Source organism: Triturus cristatus, chromosome 12 (genome assembly GCF_964204655.1).
Source record: "Triturus cristatus chromosome 12, aTriCri1.1, whole genome shotgun sequence".
Classification (NCBI taxonomy): domain Eukaryota; kingdom Metazoa; phylum Chordata; class Amphibia; order Caudata; family Salamandridae; genus Triturus; species Triturus cristatus.
In genome coordinates this window covers 723677371-723701409 of record NC_140595.1, presented here as the reverse complement: position 1 = coordinate 723701409, position 24039 = coordinate 723677371, and the positions used below count along the sequence as shown (strand labels likewise).

The 24039-nt window shown below is 40.3% G+C and overlaps 6 non-coding genes across 6 annotated transcripts; all 6 read right to left on the bottom strand.

The window, feature by feature from the left end:
* Positions 1–3941: 3941 nt before the first annotated feature.
* TRNAS-AGA (transfer RNA serine (anticodon AGA)) lies at positions 3942–4023 on the bottom strand. Its single transcript has one exon. It is a non-coding gene; the product is annotated as a tRNA-Ser (tRNA).
* A 2588-nt stretch (positions 4024–6611) lies between these two features.
* TRNAH-GUG (transfer RNA histidin (anticodon GUG)) lies at positions 6612–6683 on the bottom strand. The gene has a single exon. It is a non-coding gene; the product is annotated as a tRNA-His (tRNA).
* A 1281-nt stretch (positions 6684–7964) lies between these two features.
* On the bottom strand, positions 7965–8046 carry TRNAS-AGA (transfer RNA serine (anticodon AGA)). Its single transcript has one exon. It is a non-coding gene; the product is annotated as a tRNA-Ser (tRNA).
* Positions 8047–11981: 3935 nt separating this feature from the next.
* TRNAS-AGA (transfer RNA serine (anticodon AGA)) lies at positions 11982–12063 on the bottom strand. The gene has a single exon. It is a non-coding gene; the product is annotated as a tRNA-Ser (tRNA).
* Positions 12064–15996: 3933 nt separating this feature from the next.
* On the bottom strand, positions 15997–16078 carry TRNAS-AGA (transfer RNA serine (anticodon AGA)). The gene has a single exon. It is a non-coding gene; the product is annotated as a tRNA-Ser (tRNA).
* A 3933-nt stretch (positions 16079–20011) lies between these two features.
* TRNAS-AGA (transfer RNA serine (anticodon AGA)) lies at positions 20012–20093 on the bottom strand. Its single transcript has one exon. It is a non-coding gene; the product is annotated as a tRNA-Ser (tRNA).
* Between the last annotated feature and the right edge of the window lie 3946 nt (positions 20094–24039).

The window sequence follows — 24039 nt, the reverse complement described above, 5'->3', positions numbered from 1 at the left end:
TTGCTGTAAGCTGCCTACAAATATTTTGTTTGAATGTTTTGACGTTTTCCCACATCAAAGTACTGATATTCTGCAATGCGCTTTTTAAAAACAATGTTTTTTTCATCATGCACGTTCTGTCCTAAAAATAAAAATTGCATGAGTATATCTTTGGATCTGTAAAAGGATACGCTTGCATTCAAACTCTCTTGTGGCACTCAAGTTTTTTGGACCCTGTTGCACTCTGTTTTTGCGCTGCTTTTAGTCTACGACCCATATTACAGAAGTCAACCATCTCTGAGTATTTGGGACTCCTTTGTAAGTGCCTTATCTTTAATCCTTGAAAAGCTCTATAATAAAGGGGTCTGTCAAAGATTGCTTGAATGGAAGATAAAAGAAGGCCCACTTGTCTCACCAAATGCAGTAGAGAAACCTGATGTTTTACTCATGTTATCCTTAGTTCAGTTTTTGTTAGACCTGGCATCCTTAAGGTGGCCTACCAGCAACCTTTTTGCTTTTCACCTCACGTTTTGCTGTATCTTTATGTTGGCCGTAGCACTCTAATCACTTTATCACTACTGTGAGAAAGTGGCTCTGTATATACTGTTCCCAAATAGGTACAGTGTGCACAGAGTCCCCAGTCCCCAGAGGTTTGGAAGAGGCTAAAGTTAGATATAACCTTACTCTCTAAAGTGGTAGCTTGCCGAGCAGTAAGGCAGTATCAGAGTACAGTGTAAAACATTTGTTGTACACACTCAGTCAGCAAATGGTCTCACACACTCAAGAACTGAACTCTAGGTCATTGGTTTGCATAAAAAAGATATTGTTGTTTTATTTGAGAACCAACAATAGGTATCAAAATATACTTTCTCAGAATGAGATGCTTTAGTTAAATACTTTGCAATAGGCAATTTACTTTTGCAGGTCATAGTTACAGTTTATTACAATAGGCAACACAATTTGAATCACAATAATACATTGAGCTCAATGGGAATTTTAAGTTATATGCAATTAATTACTTTCAGGATTACTTTTCTAAATCCAGGACTGGATCCTAGATTCAGTCCTGGGACAGTTCTTGGAAACAAGTGAGTAAATTTGTTTTAGTTACTGTTGTGATTTTTAAGCAATATTTTGCTATTTTAAAAGTTGACACTTAGAAACTTTTGCTGATCAAATTACCAATGTTATCCTATGGAAGGAAATTTACTTAGCAGGTAAGTGGGGTTATGGTTACTTTTTCTAGGTCAGTGTTGGATCCTAGATCCAGCACTACTGTACCACCTGTAAGCAGTTGAGAAACTGCGTTTAAGTTATACAGGCGATTTTTAAGGAATATTTACGTGTTTGCAAAATCGACACTTAGAAGAAATTTCACAGAAAAACAGTCAATGGTTTCCTACGGAAGAAAATTCAAGCTACGGGTAAAGTACGTTCTCGTTACTTTTGTAATCCAGTGCTGGGCTCCTAGGCTCAGTACTGGGACATCTATCTAAAACAGTTAAACAATTACGTTTTCACAGTTGGTACGATTTTTAAAGAATATTTGTAAGTTTCAAAAATCGACACTTAGAAAATTTTCAGAGAAAAGCAGGCAATGATATCCCATGGAAGGAAATTCGAGTTACTGGTAAGTACGGTTAAAATTACTTTTCAGGGTCAGTACTGAGCTCCAAGATGCAGCACTGAGGTCTCTCCTGATAACAGGTGAGTAAATCAGAATTCGTTGTTCGGCTAATTTTAGATGAATATTTTAAAGTTCCAAAACTCCACACCACTTAGAAGAATTTCCAAGTGAAACCACTCAATGTTAGCCTATGGAAGAAAAGTGAGTTATCGGCTTTTAGGTAAGTACTCGACTGGCAGAGTTATGGTTCTGGGCATAGACTCAGGGGTCTCCCAGGGGAGTCCCAGCCTACTTGCCAAGCCTTAAACTCCCCTTTTATTACATATAATTTACACCTAAGGTAGGCCCTAGGTAGTCCTAGGTGCATGATGCTATGTAAGTAAAAAATAAGATATGTACTTTGGTGGTTCGCGTGTCCTGTAAGTACCAAACAGTCTATTTCATTTTTCACTACTGTGAGGTCTACCCCTCTCATAGGTTAGCTCTGTGTATTCGCCTATACTTTTTATTTGGTAATTCCATATCGGAGAGGAGTAGCTTTATTTATTTATTGAAAATCCTACTTACTGGTGAGGTTGGATTTAACTTTACTATTTTAGAAATGCCACTTTTAGAGAGTGAACATTTCTCTGCACTTACTGCTCTATTTGCCTGAAACCTGTCCCCAATACACGTCTGGATTGGGCTGGGTGACAGCAAAATTTGTGCCTTCCCTCTAGAGAGCCACAACACAGGTCACTCAACTGCACCTGGGGGGTGAGCTCCGCTCCCCCTTCACCCCCAATAGGTTCAAGAACGATAATTTATGTAAGTAAATACATTATAGCTACAGCTTATAATCATGCGTGTTTAAATCATTTGTTGTTAGATGGTTTAAATATTTGAAAGGATCTGTTTTTAATAGACATTTTACAAAAACCACTGGTACATTTGCTAATTCTGTAAAATTAACACCCAACTGCCGTGACATTGCCAACCACAATGCCATGACTCGGATTCGAACCGAGGTTGCTGCGGCCACAACGCATAGTACTAACCACTATACGATCACGGCGAGCTACTTGGGCTCAACGACATACAGTGACATGGAGAATTTATAATTCGGAACACTCAGGGCTGTTCCTGTGATAGGCTGGATGTATTCATTGCTTCCTCATTCCTCATTCAGAGGCTGCGTCTCCTCAGTGGTTGATAGGCTGAAACCGTTTCCTGGCCGCCTGCTTGTGAAATGCCAGGAGTCAAAGATCACACAATACACTTGCGGACCTGTGATGGGACACCAAGGCAGAGAAACCCACCTGGCACAGACCTTCTATTCTGTCTATTAGACCTGCATCTTCCCTGCACCTTTCAAGCCATTTGTATGTGAAGCAAGAAAGAGTTAGAGAGAGATCCAGCAACACTTTTATAGGGAGGATGTCACCGTGAGCTCCTCCCAGCTAATCACACGAACAGCAGAAAAGCAAGATAAATACACAGTTGAGGGGTGGGCTGCATGGTTATGTTTTTGAGTAAATATTGAAACTGACCTCAGTGGCTCATTAGCAGAGCTGCGGCTAATGACTGGTGCCAAATCATGATGAAGCAAGCACCATGGCTCGTAGGGGACCCACAACACGCTTTTCTTAGCTCACTGAATTAAAGTATAAACTTCCGCCGTGTGTGAGTGGTAAAGGCTTGTTAATATGGTTCGTTTTCCAATTCAAGTCTGACAACAAGAGGCAGGAACCACGTGGCTTCGGAAGCTCAGGAAAGTAGCCACCAACCACAGAGAAAGAGAGAACTGGCAGTATGAGAGGTGGAGAAAACAGAAGCGGGAGCAAGGAGCTCAAATGAGATTGATGGCGTTTAAATAGAGCGCGTAAAGGAACAGTTACACAGCTAAGAAATGGGAAAGACAGACTAGGGAAAAAAACACAGAAAGAGCCTGTAGATGAAATTCTCTTCCTGGGACAGCAGGTTAAGAGAAATTACACATGGGGAGGTTAAGCATGTAACACGGGGGAGAATAAAAAAGAAAATGCAGTTTTATGAAGTGTGTTTGCCAATCCAGCCAGCACTTTTGTTCTATTTCTCTCTTTGCGTGTTTTATTGGTAAAGTAACTTTCAAGTGCATGCACAGGTATGAATGAGAGAGCAACGGTATAATAATTTGAAGCGTTTACACCAGTGCTAAAGTAGGAATGAGGTGTAGCAAAGACATGAAAGAGGTAGCGATAACAAATATGTGGAGAGGCAATAGTGACACAAAAATAAGCCACCTATTTATAAAACTGAAATGGAAGAAATACTAAAGGTTAACTTCTGAAATTGTAGCCGATAATAAAAAGATTCTCGTTGTTGGCAGGATTCGAACCTGCGCGGGGATACCCCAATGGATTTCTAGTCCATCGCCTTAACCACTCGGCCACAACAACTTGCTGTAAGCTGCCTACAAATATTTTGTTTGAAAGTTTTGAAGTTTTCCCACATCAAAGTACTGATATTCTGCAATGCGCTTTTTAAAAACAATGTTTTTTTCATCATGCACGTTCTGTCCTAAAAATAAAAATTGCATGAGTATATCTTTGGATCTGTAAAAGGATACGCTTGCATTCAAACTCTCTTGTGGCACTCAAGTTTTTTGGACCCTGTTGCACTCTGTTTTTGCGCTGCTTTTAGTCTACGACCCATATTACAGAAGTCAACCATCTCTAAGTATTTGGGACTCCTTTGTAAGTGCCTAATCTTTAATCCTTGAAAAGCTCTATAATAAAGTGGTCTGTCAAAGATTGCTTGAATGGAAGATAAAAGAAGGCCCACTTGTCTCACCAAATGCAGTAGAGAAACCTGATGTTTTACTCATGTTATCCTTAGTTCAGTTTTTGTTAGACCTGGCATCCTTAAGGTGGCCTACCAGCAACCTTTTTGCTTTTCACCTCACGTTTTGCTGTATCTTTATGTTGGCCTTAGGACTCTAATCACTTTATCACTACTGTGAGAAAGTGGCTCTGTATATACTGTTCCCAAATAGGTACAGTGTGCACAGAGTCCCCAGTCCCCAGAGGTTTGGCAGAGGCTAAAGTTAGATATAACCTTACTCTCTAAAGTGGTAGCTTGCCGAGCAGTAAGGCAGTATCAGAGTACAGTGTAAAACATTTGTTGTACACACTCAGTCAGCAACTGGTCTCACACACTCAAGAACTGAACTCTAGGTCATTGGTTTGCATAAAAAAGATATTGTTGTTTTATTTGAGAACCAACAATAGGTATCAAAATATACTTTCTCAGAATGAGATGCTTTAGTTAAATACTTTGCAATAGGCAATTGACTTTTGCAGGTCATAGTTACAGTTTATTACAATAGGCAACACAATTTGAATCACAATAATACATTGAGCTCAATGGGAATTTTAAGTTATATGCAATTAATTACTTTCAGGATTACTTTTCTAAATCCAGGACTGGATCCTAGATTCAGTCCTGGGACAGTTCTTGGAAACAAGTGAGTAAATTCGTTTTAGTTACTGTTGTGATTTTTAAGCAATATTTTGCTATTTTAAAAGTTGACACTTAGAAACTTTTGCTGATCAAATTACCAATGTTATCCTATGGAAGGAAATTCACTTAGCAGGTAAGTGGGGTTATGGTTACTTTTTCTAGGTCAGTGTTGTATCCTAGATCCAGCACTACTGTACCACCTGTAAGCAGTTGAGAAACTGCGTTTAAGTTATACAGGCGATTTTTAAGGAATATTTACATGTTTGCAAAATCGACACTTAGAAGAAATTTCACAGAAAAACAGTCAATGGTTTTCTATGGAAGAAAATTCAAGTTACGGGTAAAGTACGTTCTCGTTACTTTTGTAATCCAGTGCTGGGCTCCTAGGCTCAGTACTGGGACATCTATCTAAAACAGGTAAACAATTACGTTTTCACAGTTGGTACGATTTTTAAAGAATATTTGTAAGTTTCAAAAATCGACACTTAGAACATTTTCAGCAAAAAGCAGGCAATGATATCCCATGGAAGGAAATTCGAGTTACTGGTAAGTACGGTTAAAATTACTTTTCAGGGTCAGTACTGAGCTCGAAGATGCAGCACTGAGGTCTCTCCTGATAACAGGTGAGTAAATCAGAATTCGTTGTTCGGCTGATTTTAGATGAATATTTTAAAGTTCCAAAACTCCACACCACTTAGAAGAATTTCCAAGTGAAACCACTCAATGTTAGCCTATGGAAGAAAAGTGAGTTATCGGCTTTTAGGTAAGTACTCGACTGGCAGAGTTATGGTTCTGGGCATCGACTCAGGGGTCTCCCAGGGCAGTCCCAGCCTACTTGCCAAGCCTTAAACTCCCCTTTTATTACATATAATTTACACCTAAGGTAGGCCCTAGGTAGTCCTAGGTGCATGATGCTATGTAAGTAAAAAATAAGATATGTACTTTGGTGGTTCGCGTGTCCTGTAAGTACCAAACAGTCTATTTCATTTTTCACTACTGTGAGGTCTACCCCTCTCATAGGTTAGCTCTGTGTATTCCCCTATACTTTTTATTTGGTAATTCCATATCGGAGAGGAGTAGCTTTATTTATTTATTGAAAATCCTACTTACTGGTGAGGTTGGATTTAACTTTACTATTTTAGAAATGCCACTTTAAGAGAGTGAACATTTCTCTGCACTTACTGCTCTATTTGCCTGAAACCTGGCCCCAATACACGTCTGGATTGGGCTGGGTGACAGCAAAATTTGTGCCTTCCCTCTAGAGAGCCACAACACAGGTCACTCAACTGCACCTGGGGGGTGAGCTCCGCTCCCCCTCCACCCCCAATAGTTTCAAGAACGATAATTTATGTAAGTAAATACATTATAGCTACAGCTTATAATCATGCGAGTTTAAATCATTTGTTGTTAGATGGTTTAAATATTTGAAAGGATCTGTTTTTAATAGACATTTTACAAAAACCACTGGTACATTTGCTAATTCTGTAAAATTAACACCCAACTGCCGTGACATTGCCAACCACAATGCCGTGACTCGGATTCGAACCGAGGTTGCTGCAGCCACAACGCAGAGTACTAACCACTATACGATCACGGCGAGCTACTTGGGCTCAACGACATACAGTGACATGGAGAATTTATAATTCGGAACACTCAGGGCTGTTCCTGTGATAGGCTGGATGTATTCATTGCTTCCTCATTCCTCATTCAGAGGCTGCGTCTCCTCAGTGGTTGATAGGCTGAAACCGTTTCCTGGCCGCCTGCTTGTGAAATGCCAGGAGTCAAAGATCACACATTACACTTGCGGACCTGTGATGGGACACCAATGCAGAGAAACCCACCTGGCACAGACCTTCTATTCTGTCTATTAGACCTGCATCTTCCCTGCACCTTTCAAGCCATTTGTATGTGAAGCAAGAAAGAGTTAGAGAGCGATCCATCTACACTTTTATAGGGAGGATGTCGCCGTGAGCTCCTCTCAGCTAATCACACGAACAGCAGAAAAGCAAGATAAATACACAGTTGAGGGGTGGGCTGCATGGTTATGTTTTTGAGTAAATATTGAAACTGACCTCAGTGGCTCATTAGCAGAGCTGCGGCTAATGACTGGTGCCAAATCATGATGAAGCAAGCACCATGGCTCGTAGGGGACCCACAACACGCTTTTCTTAGCTCACTGAATTAAAGTATAAACTTCCGCCGTGTGTGAGTGGTAAAGGCTTGTTAATATGGTTCCTTTTCCAATTCAAGTCTGACAACAAGAGGCAGGAACCACGTGGCTTTGGAAGCTCAGGAAAGTAGCCACCAACCACAGAGAAAGAGAGAACTGGCAGTATGAGAGGTGGAGAAAACAGAAGCGGGAGCAAGGAGCTCAAATGAGATTGATGGCGTTTAAATAGAGCGCGTAAAGGAACAGTTACACAGCTAAGAAATGGGAAAGACAGACTAGGGAAAAAAACACAGAAAGAGCCTGTAGATGAAATTCTCTTCCTGGGACAGCAGGTTAAGAGAAATTACACATGGGGAGGTTCAGCATGTAACACGGGGGAGAATAAAAAAGAAAATGCAGTTTTATGAAGTGTGTTTGCCAATCCAGCCAGCACTTTTGTTCTATTTCTCTCTTTGCGTCTTTTATTGGTAAAGTAACTTTCAAGTGCATGCGCAGGTATGAATGAGAGAGCAACGGTATAATAATTTGAAGCGTTTACACCAGTGCTAAAGTAGGAATGAGGTGTAGCAAAGACATGAAAGAGGTAGCAATAACAAATATGTGGAGAGGCAATAGTGACACAAAAATAAGCCACCTATTTATAAAACTGAAATGGAAGAAATACTAAAGGTTAACTTCTGAAATTATAGCCGATAATAAAAAGATTCTCGTTGTTGGCAGGATTCGAACCTGCGCAGGGATACCCCAATGGATTTCTAGTCCATCGCCTTAACCACTCGGCCACAACAACTTACTGTAAGCTGCATGCAAATATTTTGTTTGAAAGTTTTGAAGTTTTCCCACATCAAAGTACTGATATTCTGCAATGCGCTTTTTAAAAACAATGTTTTTTTCATCATGCACGTTCTGTCCTAAAAACAAAAATTGCATGAGTATATCTCTGGATCTGTAAAAGGATACGCTTGCATTCAAACTCTCTTGTGGCACTCAAGTTTTTTGGACCCTGTTGCACTCTGTTTTTGCGCTGCTTTTAGTCTACGACCCATATTACAGAAGTCAACCATCTCTGAGTATTTGGGACTCCTTTGTAAGTGCCTTATCTTTAATCCTTGAAAAGCTCTATAATAAAGGGGTCTGTCAAAGATTGCTTGAATGGAAGATAAAAGAAGGCCCACTTGTCTCACCAAATGCAGTAGAGAAACCTGATGTTTTACTCATGTTATCCTTAGTTCAGTTTTTGTTAGACCTGGCATCCTTAAGGTGGCCTACCAGCTACCTTTTTGCTTTCCACCTCACGTTTTGCTGTATCTTTATGTTGGCCTTAGGACTCTAATCACTTTATCACTACTGTGAGAAAGTGGCTCTGTATATACTGTTCCCAAATAGGTACAGTGTGCACAGAGTCCCCAGTCCCCAGAGGTTTGGCAGAGGCTAAAGTTAGATATTACCTTACTCTCTAAAGTGGTAGCTTGCCGAGCAGTAAGGCAGTATCAGAGTACAGTGTAAAACATTTGTTGTACACACTCAGTCAGCAAATGGTCTCACACACTCAAGAACTGAACTCTAGGCCATTGGTTTGCATAAACAAGATATTGTTGTTTTATTTTAGAACCAACAATAGGTATCAAAATATACTTTCTCAGAATGAGATGCTTTAGTTAAATACTTTGCAATAGGCAATTGACTTTTGCAGGTAATAGTTACAGTTTATTGCAATAGGCAACACAATTTGAATCACAATAATACATTGAGCTCAATGGGAATTTTAAGTTATATGCAATTAATTACTTTCAGGATTACTTTTATAAATCCAGGACTGGATCTTAGATTCAGTCCTGGGACAGTTCTTGGAGTAAATTCGTTTTAGTTACAGTTGTGATTTTTAAGCAATATTTTGCTATTTTAAAAGTTGACACTTAGAAACTTTTGCTGATCAAATTACCAATGTTATCCTATGGAAGGAAATTCACTTAGCAGGTAAGTGGGGTTATCGTTACTTTTTCTAGGTCAGTGTTGGATCCTAGATCCAGCACTACTGTACCACCTGTAAGCAGTTGAGAAACTGCGTTTAAGTTATACAGGTGATTTTTAAGGAATATTTACATGTTTGCAAAATCGACACTTAGAAGAAATTTCACAGAAAAACAGTCAATGGTTTCCTATGGAAGAAAATTCAAGTTACGGGTAAAGTACGTTCTCGTTACTTTTGTAATCCAGTGCTGGGCTCCTAGGCTCAGTACTGGGACATCTATCTAAAACAGGTAAACAATTACGTTTTCACAGTTGGTACGATTTTTAAAGAATATTTGTAAGTTTCAAAAATCGACACTTAGAAAATTTTCAGCAAAAAGCAGGCAATGATATCCCATGGAAGGAAATTCGAGTTACTGGTAAGTACGGTTAAAATTACTTTTCAGGGTCAGTACTGAGCTCCAAGATGCAGCACTGAGGTCTCTCCTGATAACAGGTGAGTAAATCAGAATTCGTTGTTCGGCTGATTTTAGATGAATATTTTAAAGTTCCAAAACTCCACACCACTTAGAAGAATTTCCAAGTGAAACCACTCAATGTTAGCCTATGGAAGAAAAGTGAGTTATCGGCTTTTAGGTAAGTACTCGACTGGCAGAGTTATGGTTCTGGGCATAGACTCAGGGGTCTCCCAGGGGAGTCCCAGCCTACTTGCCAAGCCTTAAACTCCCCTTTAATTACATATAATTTACACCTAAGGTAGGCCCTAGGTAGTCCTAGGTGCATGATGCTATGTAAGTAAAAAATAAGATATGTACTTTGGTGGTTCGCGTGTCCTGTAAGTACCAAACAGTCTATTTCATTTTTCACTACTGTGAGGTCTACCCCTCTCATAGGTTAGCTCTGTGTATTCCCCTATACTTTTTATTTGGTAATTCCATATCGGAGAGGAGTAGCTTTATTTATTTATTGAAAATCCTACTTACTGGTGAGGTTGGATTTAACTTTACTATTTTAGAAATGCCACTTTTAGAGAGTGAACATTTCTCTGCACTTACTGCTCTATTTGCCTGAAACCTGGCCCCAATACACGTCTGGATTGGGCTGGGTGACAGCAAAATTTGTGCCTTCCCTCTAGAGAGCCACAACACAGGTCACTCAACTGCACCTGGGGGGTGAGCTCCGCTCCCCCTCCACCCCCAATAGGTTCAAGAACGATAATTTATGTAAGTAAATACATTATAGCTACAGCTTATAATCATGCGAGTTTAAATCATTTGTTGTTAGATGGTTTAAATATTTGAAAGGATCTGTTTTTAATAGACATTTTACAAAAACCACTGGTACATTTGCTAATTCTGTAAAATTAACACCCAACTGCCGTAACATTGCCAACCTCAATGCCGTGACTCGGATTCGAACCTAGGTTGCTGCGGCCACAATGCAGAGTACTAACCACTATACGATCACGGCGCGCTACTTGGGCTCAATAACATACAGTGACATGGAGAATTTATAATTCGGAACACTCAGGGCTGTTCCTGTGATAGGCTGGATGTATTCATTGCTTCCTCATTCCTCATTCAGAGGCTGCGTCTCCTCAGTGGTTGATAGGCTGACACCGTTTCCTGGCCGCCTGCTTGTGAAATGCCAGGAGTCAAAGATCACACATTACACTTGCGGACCTGTGATGGGACACCAAGGCAGAGAAACCCACCTGGCACAGACCTTCTATTCTGTCTATTAGACCTGCATCTTCCCTGCACCTTTCAAGCCATTTGTATGTGAAGCAAGAAAGAGTTAGAGAGTGATCCATCTACACTTTTATAGGGAGGATGTCGCCGTGAGCTTCTCCCAGCTAATCACACGAACAGCAGAAAAGCAAGATAAATACACAGTTGAGGGGTGGGCTGCATGGTTATGTTTTTGAGTAAATATTGAAACTGACCTCAGTGGCTCATTAGCAGAGCTGCGGCTAATGACTGGTGCCAAATCATGATGAAGCAAGCACCATGGCTCGTAGGGGACCCACAACACGCTTTTCTTAGCTCACTGAATTAAAGTATAAACTTCCGCCGTGTGTGAGTGGTAAAGGCTTGTTAATATGGTTCCTTTTCCAATTCAAGTCTGACAACAAGAGGCAGGAACCACGTGGCTTCGGAAGCTCAGGAAAGTAGCCACCAACCACAGAGAAAGAGAGAACTGGCAGTATGAGAGGTGGAGAAAATAGAAGCGGGAGCATGGAGCTCAAATGAGATTGATGGCGTTTAAATAGAGCGCATAAAGGAACAGTTACACAGCTAAGAAATGGGAAAGACAGACTAGGGAAAAAAACACAGAAAGAGCCTGTAGATGAAATTCTCTTCCTGGGACAGCAGGTTAAGAGAAATTACACATGGGGAGGTTCAGCATGTAACACGGGGGAGAATAAAAAAGAAAATGCAGTTTTATGAAGTGTGTTTGCCAATCCAGCCAGCACTTTTGTTCTATTTCTCTCTTTGCGTCTTTTATTGGTAAAGTAACTTTCTAGTGCATGCGTAGGTATGAATGAGAGAGCAACGGTATAATAATTTGAAGCGTTTACACCAGTGCTAAAGTAGGAATGAGGTGTAGCAAAGACATGAAAGAGGTAGCGATAACAAATATGTGGAGAGGCAATAGTGACACAAAAAAAAGAAGCCACCTATTTATAAAACTGAAATGGAAGAAATACTAAAGGTTAACTTCTGAAATTGTAGCCGATAATAAAAAGATTCTCGTTGTTGGCAGGATTCGAACCTGCGCGGGGATACCCCAATGGATTTCTAGTCCATCGCCTTAACCACTCGGCCACAACAACTTGCTGTAAGCTGCCTACAAACATTTTGTTTGAAAGTTTTGAAGTTTTCCCACATCAAAGTACTGATATTCTGCAATGCGCTTTTTAAAAACAATGTTTTTTTCATCATGCACGTTCTGTCCTAAAAACAAAAATTGCATGAGTATATCTCTGGATCTGTAAAAGGATACGCTTGCATTCAAACTCTCTTGTGGCACTCAAGTTTTTTGGACCCTGTTGCACTCTGTTTTTGCGCTGCTTTTAGTCTACGACCCATATTAAAGAAGTCAACCATCTCTGAGTATTTGGGACTCCTTTGTAAGTGCCTTATCTTTAATCCTTGAAAAGCTCTATAATAAAGGGGTCTGTCAAAGATTGCTTGAATGGAAGATAAAAGAAGGCCCACTTGTCTCACCAAATGCAGTAGAGAAACCTGATGTTTTACTCATGTTATCCTTAGTTCAGTTTTTGTTAGACCTGGCATCCTTAAGGTGGCCTACCAGCAACCTTTTTGCTTTTCACCTCACGTTTTGCTGTATCTTTATGTTGGCCTTAGGACTCTAATCACTTTATCACTACTGTGAGAAAGTGGCTCTGTATATACTGTTCCCAAATAGGTACAGTGTGCACAGAGTCCCCAGTCCCCAGAGGTTTGGCAGAGGCTAAAGTTAGATATTACCTTACTCTCTAAAGTGGTAGCTTGCCGAGCAGTAAGGCAGTATCAGAGTACAGTGTAAAACATTTGTTGTACACACTCAGTCAGCAAATGGTCTCACACACTCAAGAACTGAACTCTAGGCCATTGGTTTGCATAAACAAGATATTGTTGTTTTATTTTAGAACCAACAATAGGTATCAAAATATACTTTCTCAGAATGAGATGCTTTAGTTAAATACTTTGCAATAGGCAATTGACTTTTGCAGGTAATAGTTACAGTTTATAGCAATAGGCAACACAATTTGAATCACAATAATACATTGAGCTCAATGGGAATTTTAAGTTATATGCAATTAATTACTTTCAGGATTACTTTTATAAATCCAGGACTGGATCTTAGATTCAGTCCTGGGACAGTTCTTGGAGTAAATTCGTTTTAGTTACAGTTGTGATTTTTAAGCAATATTTTGCTATTTTAAAAGTTGACACTTAGAAACTTTTGCTGATCAAATTACCAATGTTATCCTATGGAAGGAAATTCACTTAGCAGGTAAGTGGGGTTATCGTTACTTTTTCTAGGTCAGTGTTGGATCCTAGATCCAGCACTACTGTACCACCTGTAAGCAGTTGAGAAACTGCGTTTAAGTTATACAGGTGATTTTTAAGGAATATTTACATGTTTGCAAAATCGACACTTAGAAGAAATTTCACAGAAAAACAGTCAATGGTTTCCTATGGAAGAAAATTCAAGTTACGGGTAAAGTACGTTCTCGTTACTTTTGTAATCCAGTGCTGGGCTCCTAGGCTCAGTACTGGGACATCTATCTAAAACAGGTAAACAATTACGTTTTTACAGTTGGTACGATTTTTAAAGAATATTTGTAAGTTTCAAAAATCGACACAGAAAATTTTCAGCAAAAAGCAGGCAATGATATCCCATGGAAGGAAATTCGAGTTACTGGTAAGTACGGTTAAAATTACTTTTCAGGGTCAGTACTGAGCTCCAAGATGCAGCACTGAGGTCTCTCCTGATAACAGGTGAGTAAATCAGAATTCGTTGTTCGGCTGATTTTAGATGAATATTTTAAAGTTCCAAAACTCCACACCACTTAGAAGAATTTCCAAGTGAAACCACTCAATGTTAGCCTATGGAAGAAAAGTGAGTTATCGGCTTTTAGGTAAGTACTCGACTGGCAGAGTTATGGTTCTGGGCATAGACTCAGGGGTCTCCCAGGGGAGTCCCAGCCTACTTGCCAAGCCTTAAACTCCCCTTTTATTACATATAATTTACACCTAAGGTAGGCCCTAGGTAGTCCTAGGTGCATGATGCTATGTAAGTCAAAAATAAGATATGTACTTTGGTGGTTCGCGTGTCCTGTAAGTACCAAACAGTCTATTTCATTTTTCACTACTGTGAGGTCTACCCCTCTCATAGGTTAGCTCTGTGTATTCCCCTATACTTTTTATTTGGTAATTCCATATCGGAGAGGAGTAGCTTTATTTATTTATTGAAAATCCTACTTACTGGTGAGGTTGGATTTAACTTTACTATTTTAGAAATGCCACTTTTAGAGAGTGAACATTTCTCTGCACTTACTGCTCTATTTGCCTGAAACCTGGCCCCAATACACGTCTGGATTGGGCTGGGTGACAGCAAAATTTGTGCCTTCCCTCTAGAGAGCCACAACACAGGTCACTCAACTGCACCTGGGGGGTGAGCTCCGCTCCCCCTCCACCCCCAATAGGTTCAAGAACGATAATTTATGTAAGTAAATACATTATAGCTACAGCTTATAATCATGCGAGTTTAAATCATTTGTTGTTAGATGGTTTAAATATTTGAAAGGATCTGTTTTTAATAGACATTTTACAAAAACCACTGGTACATTTGCTAATTCTGTAAAATTAACACCCAACTGCCGTGACATTGCCAACCTCAATGCCGTGACTCGGATTCGAACCGAGGTTGCTGCGGCCACAATGCAGAGTACTAACCACTATACGATCACGGCGCGCTACTTGGGCTCAATAACATACAGTGACATGGAGAATTTATAATTCGGAACACTCAGGGCTGTTCCTGTGATAGGCTGGATGTATTCATTGCTTCCTCATTCCTCATTCAGAGGCTGCGTCTCCTCAGTGGTTGATAGGCTGACACCGTTTCCTGGCCGCCTGCTTGTGAAATGCCAGGAGTCAAAGATCACACATTACACTTGCGGACCTGTGATGGGACACCAATGCAGAGAAACCCACCTGGCACAGACCTTCTATTCTGTCTATTAGACCTGCATCTTCCCTGCACCTTTCAAGCCATTTGTAGGTGAAGCAAGAAAGAGTTAGAGAGTGATCCATCTACACTTTTATAGGGAGGATGTCGCCGTGAGCTTCTCCCAGCTAATCACACGAACAGCAGAAAAGCAAGATAAATACACAGTTGAGGGGTGGGCTGCATGGTTATGTTTTTGAGTAAATATTGAAACTGACCTCAGTGGCTCATTAGCAGAGCTGCGGCTAATGACTGGTGCCAAATCATGATGAAGCAAGCACCATGGCTCGTAGGGGACCCACAACACGCTTTTCTTAGCTCACTGAATTAAAGTATAAACTTCCGCCGTGTGTGAGTGGTAAAGGCTTGTTAATATGGTTCCTTTTCCAATTCAAGTCTGACAACAAGAGGCAGGAACCACGTGGCTTCGGAAGCTCAGGAAAGTAGCCACCAACCACAGAGAAAGAGAGAACCTGCAGTATGAGAGGTGGAGAAAATAGAAGCGGGAGCATGGAGCTCAAATGAGATTGATGGCGTTTAAATAGAGCGCATAAAGGAACAGTTACACAGCTAAGAAATGGGAAAGACAGACTAGGGAAAAAAACACAGAAAGAGCCTGTAGATGAAATTCTCTTCCTGGGACAGCAGGTTAAGAGAAATTACACATGGGGAGGTTCAGCATGTAACACGGGGGAGAATAAAAAAGAAAATGCAGTTTTATGAAGTGTGTTTGCCAATCCAGCCAGCACTTTTGTTCTATTTCTCTCTTTGCGTCTTTTATTGGTAAAGTAACTTTCTAGTGCATGCGTAGGTATGAATGAGAGAGCAACGGTATAATAATTTGAAGCGTTTACACCAGTGCTAAAGTAGGAATGAGGTGTAGCAAAGACATGAAAGAGGTAGCGATAACAAATATGTGGAGAGGCAATAGTGACACAAAAAAAAGAAGCCACCTATTTATAAAACTGAAATGGAAGAAATACTAAAGGTTAACTTCTGAAATTGTAGCCGATAATAAAAAGATTCTCGTTGTTGGCAGGATTCGAACCTGCGCGGGGATACCCCAATGGATTTCTAGTCCATCGCCTTAACCACTCGGCCACAACAACTTGCTGTAAGCTGCCTACAAATAATTTGTTTGAAAGTTTTGAAGTTTTCCCACATCAAAGTACTGATATTCTGCAATGCGCTTTTTAAAAACAATGTTTTTTTCATCATGCACGTTCTGTCCTAAAAACAAAAATTGCATGAGTATATCTCTGGATCTGTAAAAGGATACGCTTGCATTCAAACTCTCTTGTGGCACTCAAGTTTTTTGGACCCTGTTGCACTCTGTTTTTGCGCTGCTTTTAGTCTACGACCCATATTACAGAAGTCAACCATCTCTGAGTATTTGGGACTCCTTTGTAAGTGCCTTATCTTTAATCCTTGAAAAGCTCTATAATAAAGGGGTCTGTCAAAGATTGCTTGAATGGAAGATAAAAGAAGGCCCACTTGTCTCACCAAATGCAGTAGAGAAACCTGATGTTTTACTCATGTTATCCTTAGTTCAGTTTTTGTTAGACCTGGCATCCTTAAGGTGGCCTACCAGCAACCTTTTTGCTTTTCACCTCACGTTTTGCTGTATCTTTATGTTGGCCTTAGGACTCTAATCACTTTATCACTACTGTGAGAAAGTGGCTCTGTATATACTGTTCCCAAATAGGTACAGTGTGCACAGAGTCCCCAGTCCCCAGAGGTTTGGCAGAGGCTAAAGTTAGATATTACCTTACTCTCTAAAGTGGTAGCTTGCCGAGCAGTAAGGCAGTATCAGAGTACAGTGTAAAACATTTGTTGTACACACTCAGTCAGCAAATGGTCTCACACACTCAAGAACTGAACTCTAGGCCATTGGTTTGCATAAACAAGATATTGTTGTTTTATTTTAGAACCAACAATAGGTATCAAAATATACTTTCTCAGAATGAGATGCTTTAGTTAAATACTTTGCAATAGGCAATTGACTTTTGCAGGTAATAGTTACAGTTTATTGCAATAGGCAACACAATTTGAATCACAATAATACATTGAGCTCAATGGGAATTTTAAGTTATATGCAATTAATTACTTTCAGGATTACTTTTATAAATCCAGGACTGGATCTTAGATTCAGTCCTGGGACAGTTCTTGGAGTAAATTCGTTTTAGTTACAGTTGTGATTTTTAAGCAATATTTTGCTATTTTAAAAGTTGACACTTAGAAACTTTTGCTGATCAAATTACCAATGTTATCCTATGGAAGGAAATTCACTTAGCAGGTAAGTGGGGTTATCGTTACTTTTTCTAGGTCAGTGTTGGATCCTAGATCCAGCACTACTGTACCACCTGTAAGCAGTTGAGAAACTGCGTTTAAGTTATACAGGTGATTTTTAAGGAATATTTACATGTTTGCAAAATCGACACTTAGAAGAAATTTCACAGAAAAACAGTCAATGGTTTCCTATGGAAGAAAATTCAAGTTACGGGTAAAGTACGTTCTCGTTACTTTTGTAATCCAGTGCTGGGCTCCTAGGCTCAGTACTGGGACATCTATCTAAAACAGGTAAACAATTACGTTTTTACAGTTGGTACGATTTTTAAAGAATATTTGTAAGTTTCAAAAATCGACACAGAAAATTTTCAGCAAAAAGCAGGCAATGATATCCCATGGAAGGAAATTCGAGTTACTGGTAAGTACGGTTAAAATTACTTTTCAGGGTCAGTACTGAGCTCCAAGATGCAGCACTGAGGTCTCTCCTGATAACAGGTGAGTAAATCAGAATTCGTTGTTCGGCTGATTTTAGATGAATATTTTAAAGTTCCAAAACTCCACACCACTTAGAAGAATTTCCAAGTGAAACCACTCAATGTTAGCCTATGGAAGAAAAGTGAGTTATCGGCTTTTAGGTAAGTACTCGACTGGCAGAGTTATGGTTCTGGGCATAGACTCAGGGGTCTCCCAGGGGAGTCCCAGCCTACTTGCCAAGCCTTAAACTCCCCTTTTATTACATATAATTTACACCTAAGGTAGGCCCTAGGTAGTCCTAGGTGCATGATGCTATGTAAGTAAAAAATAAGATATGTACTTTGGTGGTTCGCGTGTCCTGTAAGTACCAAACAGTCTATTTCATTTTTCACTACTGTGAGGTCTACCCCTCTCATAGGTTAGCTCTGTGTATTCCCCTATACTTTTTATTTGGTAATTCCATATCGGAGAGGAGTAGCTTTATTTATTTATTGAAAATCCTACTTACTGGTGAGGTTGGATTTAACTTTACTATTTTAGAAATGCCACTTTTAGAGAGTGAACATTTCTCTGCACTTACTGCTCTATTTGCCTGAAACCTGGCCCCAATACACGTCTGGATTGGGCTGGGTGACAGCAAAATTTGTGCCTTCCCTCTAGAGAGCCACAACACAGGTCACTCAACTGCACCTGGGGGGTGAGCTCCGCTCCCCCTCCACCCCCAATAGGTTCAAGAACGATAATTTATGTAAGTAAATACATTATAGCTACAGCTTATAATCATGCGAGTTTAAATCATTTGTTGTTAGATGGTTTAAATATTTGAAAGGATCTGTTTTTAATAGACATTTTACAAAAACCACTGGTACATTTGCTAATTCTGTAAAATTAACACCCAACTGCCGTGACATTGCCAACCTCAATGCCGTGACTCGGATTCGAACCGAGGTTGCTGCGGCCACAATGCAGAGTACTAACCACTATACGATCACGGCGCGCTACTTGGGCTCAATAACATACAGTGACATGGAGAATTTATAATTCGGAACACTCAGGGCTGTTCCTGTGATAGGCTGGATGTATTCATTGCTTCCTCATTCCTCATTCAGAGGCTGCGTCTCCTCAGTGGTTGATAGGCTGACACCGTTTCCTGGCCGCCTGCTTGTGAAATGCCAGGAGTCAAAGATCACACATTACACTTGCGGACCTGTGATGGGACACCAATGCAGAGAAACCCACCTGGCACAGACCTTCTATTCTGTCTATTAGACCTGCATCTTCCCTGCACCTTTCAAGCCATTTGTAGGTGAAGCAAGAAAGAGTTAGAGAGTGATCCATCTACACTTTTATAGGGAGGATGTCGCCGTGAGCTTCTCCCAGCTAATCACACGAACAGCAGAAAAGCAAGATAAATACACAGTTGAGGGGTGGGCTGCATGGTTATGTTTTTGAGTAAATATTGAAACTGACCTCAGTGGCTCATTAGCAGAGCTGCGGCTAATGACTGGTGCCAAATCATGATGAAGCAAGCACCATGGCTCGTAGGGGACCCACAACACGCTTTTCTTAGCTCACTGAATTAAAGTATAAACTTCCGCCGTGTGTGAGTGGTAAAGGCTTGTTAATATGGTTCCTTTTCCAATTCAAGTCTGACAACAAGAGGCAGGAACCACGTGGCTTCGGAAGCTCAGGAAAGTAGCCACCAACCACAGAGAAAGAGAGAACCTGCAGTATGAGAGGTGGAGAAAATAGAAGCGGGAGCATGGAGCTCAAATGAGATTGATGGCGTTTAAATAGAGCGCATAAAGGAACAGTTACACAGCTAAGAAATGGGAAAGACAGACTAGGGAAAAAAACACAGAAAGAGCCTGTAGATGAAATTCTCTTCCTGGGACAGCAGGTTAAGAGAAATTACACATGGGGAGGTTCAGCATGTAACACGGGGGAGAATAAAAAAGAAAATGCAGTTTTATGAAGTGTGTTTGCCAATCCAGCCAGCACTTTTGTTCTATTTCTCTCTTTGCGTCTTTTATTGGTAAAGTAACTTTCTAGTGCATGCGTAGGTATGAATGAGAGAGCAACGGTATAATAATTTGAAGCGTTTACACCAGTGCTAAAGTAGGAATGAGGTGTAGCAAAGACATGAAAGAGGTAGCGATAACAAATATGTGGAGAGGCAATAGTGACACAAAAAAAAGAAGCCACCTATTTATAAAACTGAAATGGAAGAAATACTAAAGGTTAACTTCTGAAATTGTAGCCGATAATAAAAAGATTCTCGTTGTTGGCAGGATTCGAACCTGCGCGGGGATACCCCAATGGATTTCTAGTCCATCGCCTTAACCACTCGGCCACAACAACTTGCTGTAAGCTGCCTACAAATAATTTGTTTGAAAGTTTTGAAGTTTTCCCACATCAAAGTACTGATATTCTGCAATGCGCTTTTTAAAAACAATGTTTTTTTCATCATGCACGTTCTGTCCTAAAAACAAAAATTGCATGAGTATATCTCTGGATCTGTAAAAGGATACGCTTGCATTCAAACTCTCTTGTGGCACTCAAGTTTTTTGGACCCTGTTGCAGTCTGTTTTTGCGCTGCTTTTAGTCTACGACCCATATTACAGAAGTCAACCATCTCTGAGTATTTGGGACTCCTTTGTAAGTGCCTTATCTTTAATCCTTGAAAAGCTCTATAATAAAGGGGTCTGTCAAAGATTGCTTGAATGGAAGATAAAAGAAGGCCCACTTGTCTCACCAAATGCAGTAGAGAAACCTGATGTTTTACTCATGTTATCCTTAGTTCAGTTTTTGTTAGACCTGGCATCCTTAAGGTGGCCTACCAGCAACCTTTTTGCTTTTCACCTCACGTTTTGCTGTATCTTTATGTTGGCCTTAGGACTCTAATCACTTTATCACTACTGTGAGAAAGTGGCTCTGTATATACTGTTCCCAAATAGGTACAGTGTGCACAGAGTCCCCAGTCCCCAGAGGTTTGGCAGAGGCTAAAGTTAGATATTACCTTACTCTCTAAAGTGGTAGCTTGCCGAGCAGTAAGGCAGTATCAGAGTACAGTGTAAAACATTTGTTGTACACACTCAGTCAGCAAATGGTCTCACACACTCAAGAACTGAACTCTAGGCCATTGGTTTGCATAAACAAGATATTGTTGTTTTATTTTAGAACCAACAATAGGTATCAAAATATACTTTCTCAGAATGAGATGCTTTAGTTAAATACTTTGCAATAGGCAATTGACTTTTGCAGGTAATAGTTACAGTTTATTGCAATAGGCAACACAATTTGAATCACAATAATACATTGAGCTCAATGGGAATTTTAAGTTATATGCAATTAATTACTTTCAGGATTACTTTTCTAAATCCAGGACTGGATCCTAGATTCAGTCCTGGGACAGTTCTTGGAAACAAGTGAGTAAATTCGTTTTAGTTACTGTTGTGATTTTTAAGCAATATTTTGCTATTTTAAAAGTTGACACTTAGAAACTTTTGCTGATCAAATTACCAATGTTATCCTATGGAAGGAAATGTACTTAGCAGGTAAGTGGGGTTATGGTTACTTTTTCTAGGTCAGTGTTGGATCCTAGATCCAGCACTACTGTACCACCTGTAAGCAGTTGAGAAACTGCGTTTAAGTTATACAGGCGATTTTTAAGGAATATTTACATGTTTGCAAAATCGACACTTAGAAGAAATTTCACAGAAAAACAGTCAATGGTTTCCTACGGAAGAAAATTCAAGCTACGGGTAAAGTACGTTCTCGTTACTTTTGTAATCCAGTGCTGGGCTCCTAGGCTCAGTACTGGGACATCTATCTAAAACAGGTAAACAATTACGTTTTCACAGTTGGTACGATTTTTAAAGAATATTTGTAAGTTTCAAAAATCGACACTTAGAAAATTTTCAGCGAAAAGCAGGCAATGATATCCCATGGAAGGAAATTCGAGTTACTGGTAAGTACGGTTAAAATTACTTTTCAGGGTCAGTACTGAGCTCCAAGATGCAGCACTGAGGTCTCTCCTGATAACAGGTGAGTAAATCAGAATTCGTTGTTCGGCTGATTTTAGATGAATATTTTAAAGTTCCAAAACTCCACACCACTTAGAAGAATTTCCAAGTGAAACCACTCAATGTTAGCCTATGGAAGAAAAGTGAGTTATCGGCTTTTAGGTAAGTACTCGACTGGCAGAGTTATGGTTCTGGGCATAGACTCAGGGGTCTCCCAGGGGAGTCCCAGCCTACTTGCCAAGCCTTAAACTCCCCTTTTATTACATATAATTTACACCTAAGGTAGGCCCTAGGTAGTCCTAGGTGCATGATGCTATGTAAGTAAAAAATAAGATATGTACTTTGGTGGTTCGCGTGTCCTGTAAGTACCAAACAGTCTATTTCATTTTTCACTACTGTGAGGTCTACCCCTCTCATAGGTTAGCTCTGTGTATTCCCCTATACTTTTTATTTGGTAATTCCATATCGGAGAGGAGTAGCTTTATTTATTTATTGAAAATCCTACTTACTGGTGAGGTTGGATTTAACTTTACTATTTTAGAAATGCCACTTTTAGAGAGTGAACATTTCTCTGCACTTACTGCTCTATTTGCCTGAAACCTGTCCCCAATACACGTCTGGATTGGGCTGGGTGACAGCAAAATTTGTGCCTTCCCTCTAGAGAGCCACAACACAGGTCACTCAACTGCACCTGGGGGGTGAGCTCCGCTCCCCCTTCACCCCCAATAGGTTCAAGAACGATAATTTATGTAAGTAAATACATTATAGCTACAGCTTATAATCATGCGTGTTTAAATCATTTGTTGTTAGATGGTTTAAATATTTGAAAGGATCTGTTTTTAATAGACATTTTACAAAAACCACTGGTACATTTGCTAATTCTGTAAAATTAACACCCAACTGCCGTGACATTGCCAACCTCAATGCCGTGACTCGGATTCGAACCGAGGTTGCTGCGGCCACAATGCAGAGTACTAACCACTATACGATCACGGCGCGCTACTTGGGCTCAATAACATACAGTGACATGGAGAATTTATAATTCGGAACACTCAGGGCTGTTCCTGTGATAGGCTGGATGTATTCATTGCTTCCTCATTCCTCATTCAGAGGCTGCGTCTCCTCAGTGGTTGATAGGCTGACACCGTTTCCTGGCCGCCTGCTTGTGAAATGCCAGGAGTCAAAGATCACACATTACACTTGCGGACCTGTGATGGGACACCAATGCAGAGAAACCCACCTGGCACAGACCTTCTATTCTGTCTATTAGACCTGCATCTTCCCTGCACCTTTCAAGCCATTTGTAGGTGAAGCAAGAAAGAGTTAGAGAGTGATCCATCTACACTTTTATAGGGAGGATGTCGCCGTGAGCTTCTCCCAGCTAATCACACGAACAGCAGAAAAGCAAGATAAATACACAGTTGAGGGGTGGGCTGCATGGTTATGTTTTTGAGTAAATATTGAAACTGACCTCAGTGGCTCATTAGCAGAGCTGCGGCTAATGACTGGTGCCAAATCATGATGAAGCAAGCACCATGGCTCGTAGGGGACCCACAACACGCTTTTCTTAGCTCACTGAATTAAAGTATAAACTTCCGCCGTGTGTGAGTGGTAAAGGCTTGTTAATATGGTTCCTTTTCCAATTCAAGTCTGACAACAAGAGGCAGGAACCACGTGGCTTCGGAAGCTCAGGAAAGTAGCCACCAACCACAGAGAAAGAGAGAACATGCAGTATGAGAGGTGGAGAAAATAGAAGCGGGAGCATGGAGCTCTTAAAATAGATTGATGGCGTTTAAATAGAGCGCATAAAGGAACAGTTACACAGCTAAGAAATGGGAAAGACAGACTAGGGAAAAAAACACAGAAAGAGCCTGTAGATGAAATTCTCTTCCTGGGACAGCAGGTTAAGAGAAATTACACATGGGGAGGTTCAGCATGTAACACGGGGGAGAATAAAAAAGAAAATGCAGTTTTATGAAGTGTGTTTGCCAATCCAGCCAGCACTTTTGTTCTATTTCTCTCTTTGCGTCTTTTATTGGTAAAGTAACTTTCTAGTGCATGCGTAGGTATGAATGAGAGAGCAACGGTATAATAATTTGAAGCGTTTACACCAGTGCTAAAGTAGGAATGAGGTGTAGCAAAGACATGAAAGAGGTAGCGATAACAAATATGTGGAGAGGCAATAGTGACACAAAAAAAAGAAGCCACCTATTTATAAAACTGAAATGGAAGAAATACTAAAGGTTAACTTCTGAAATTGTAGCCGATAATAAAAAGATTCT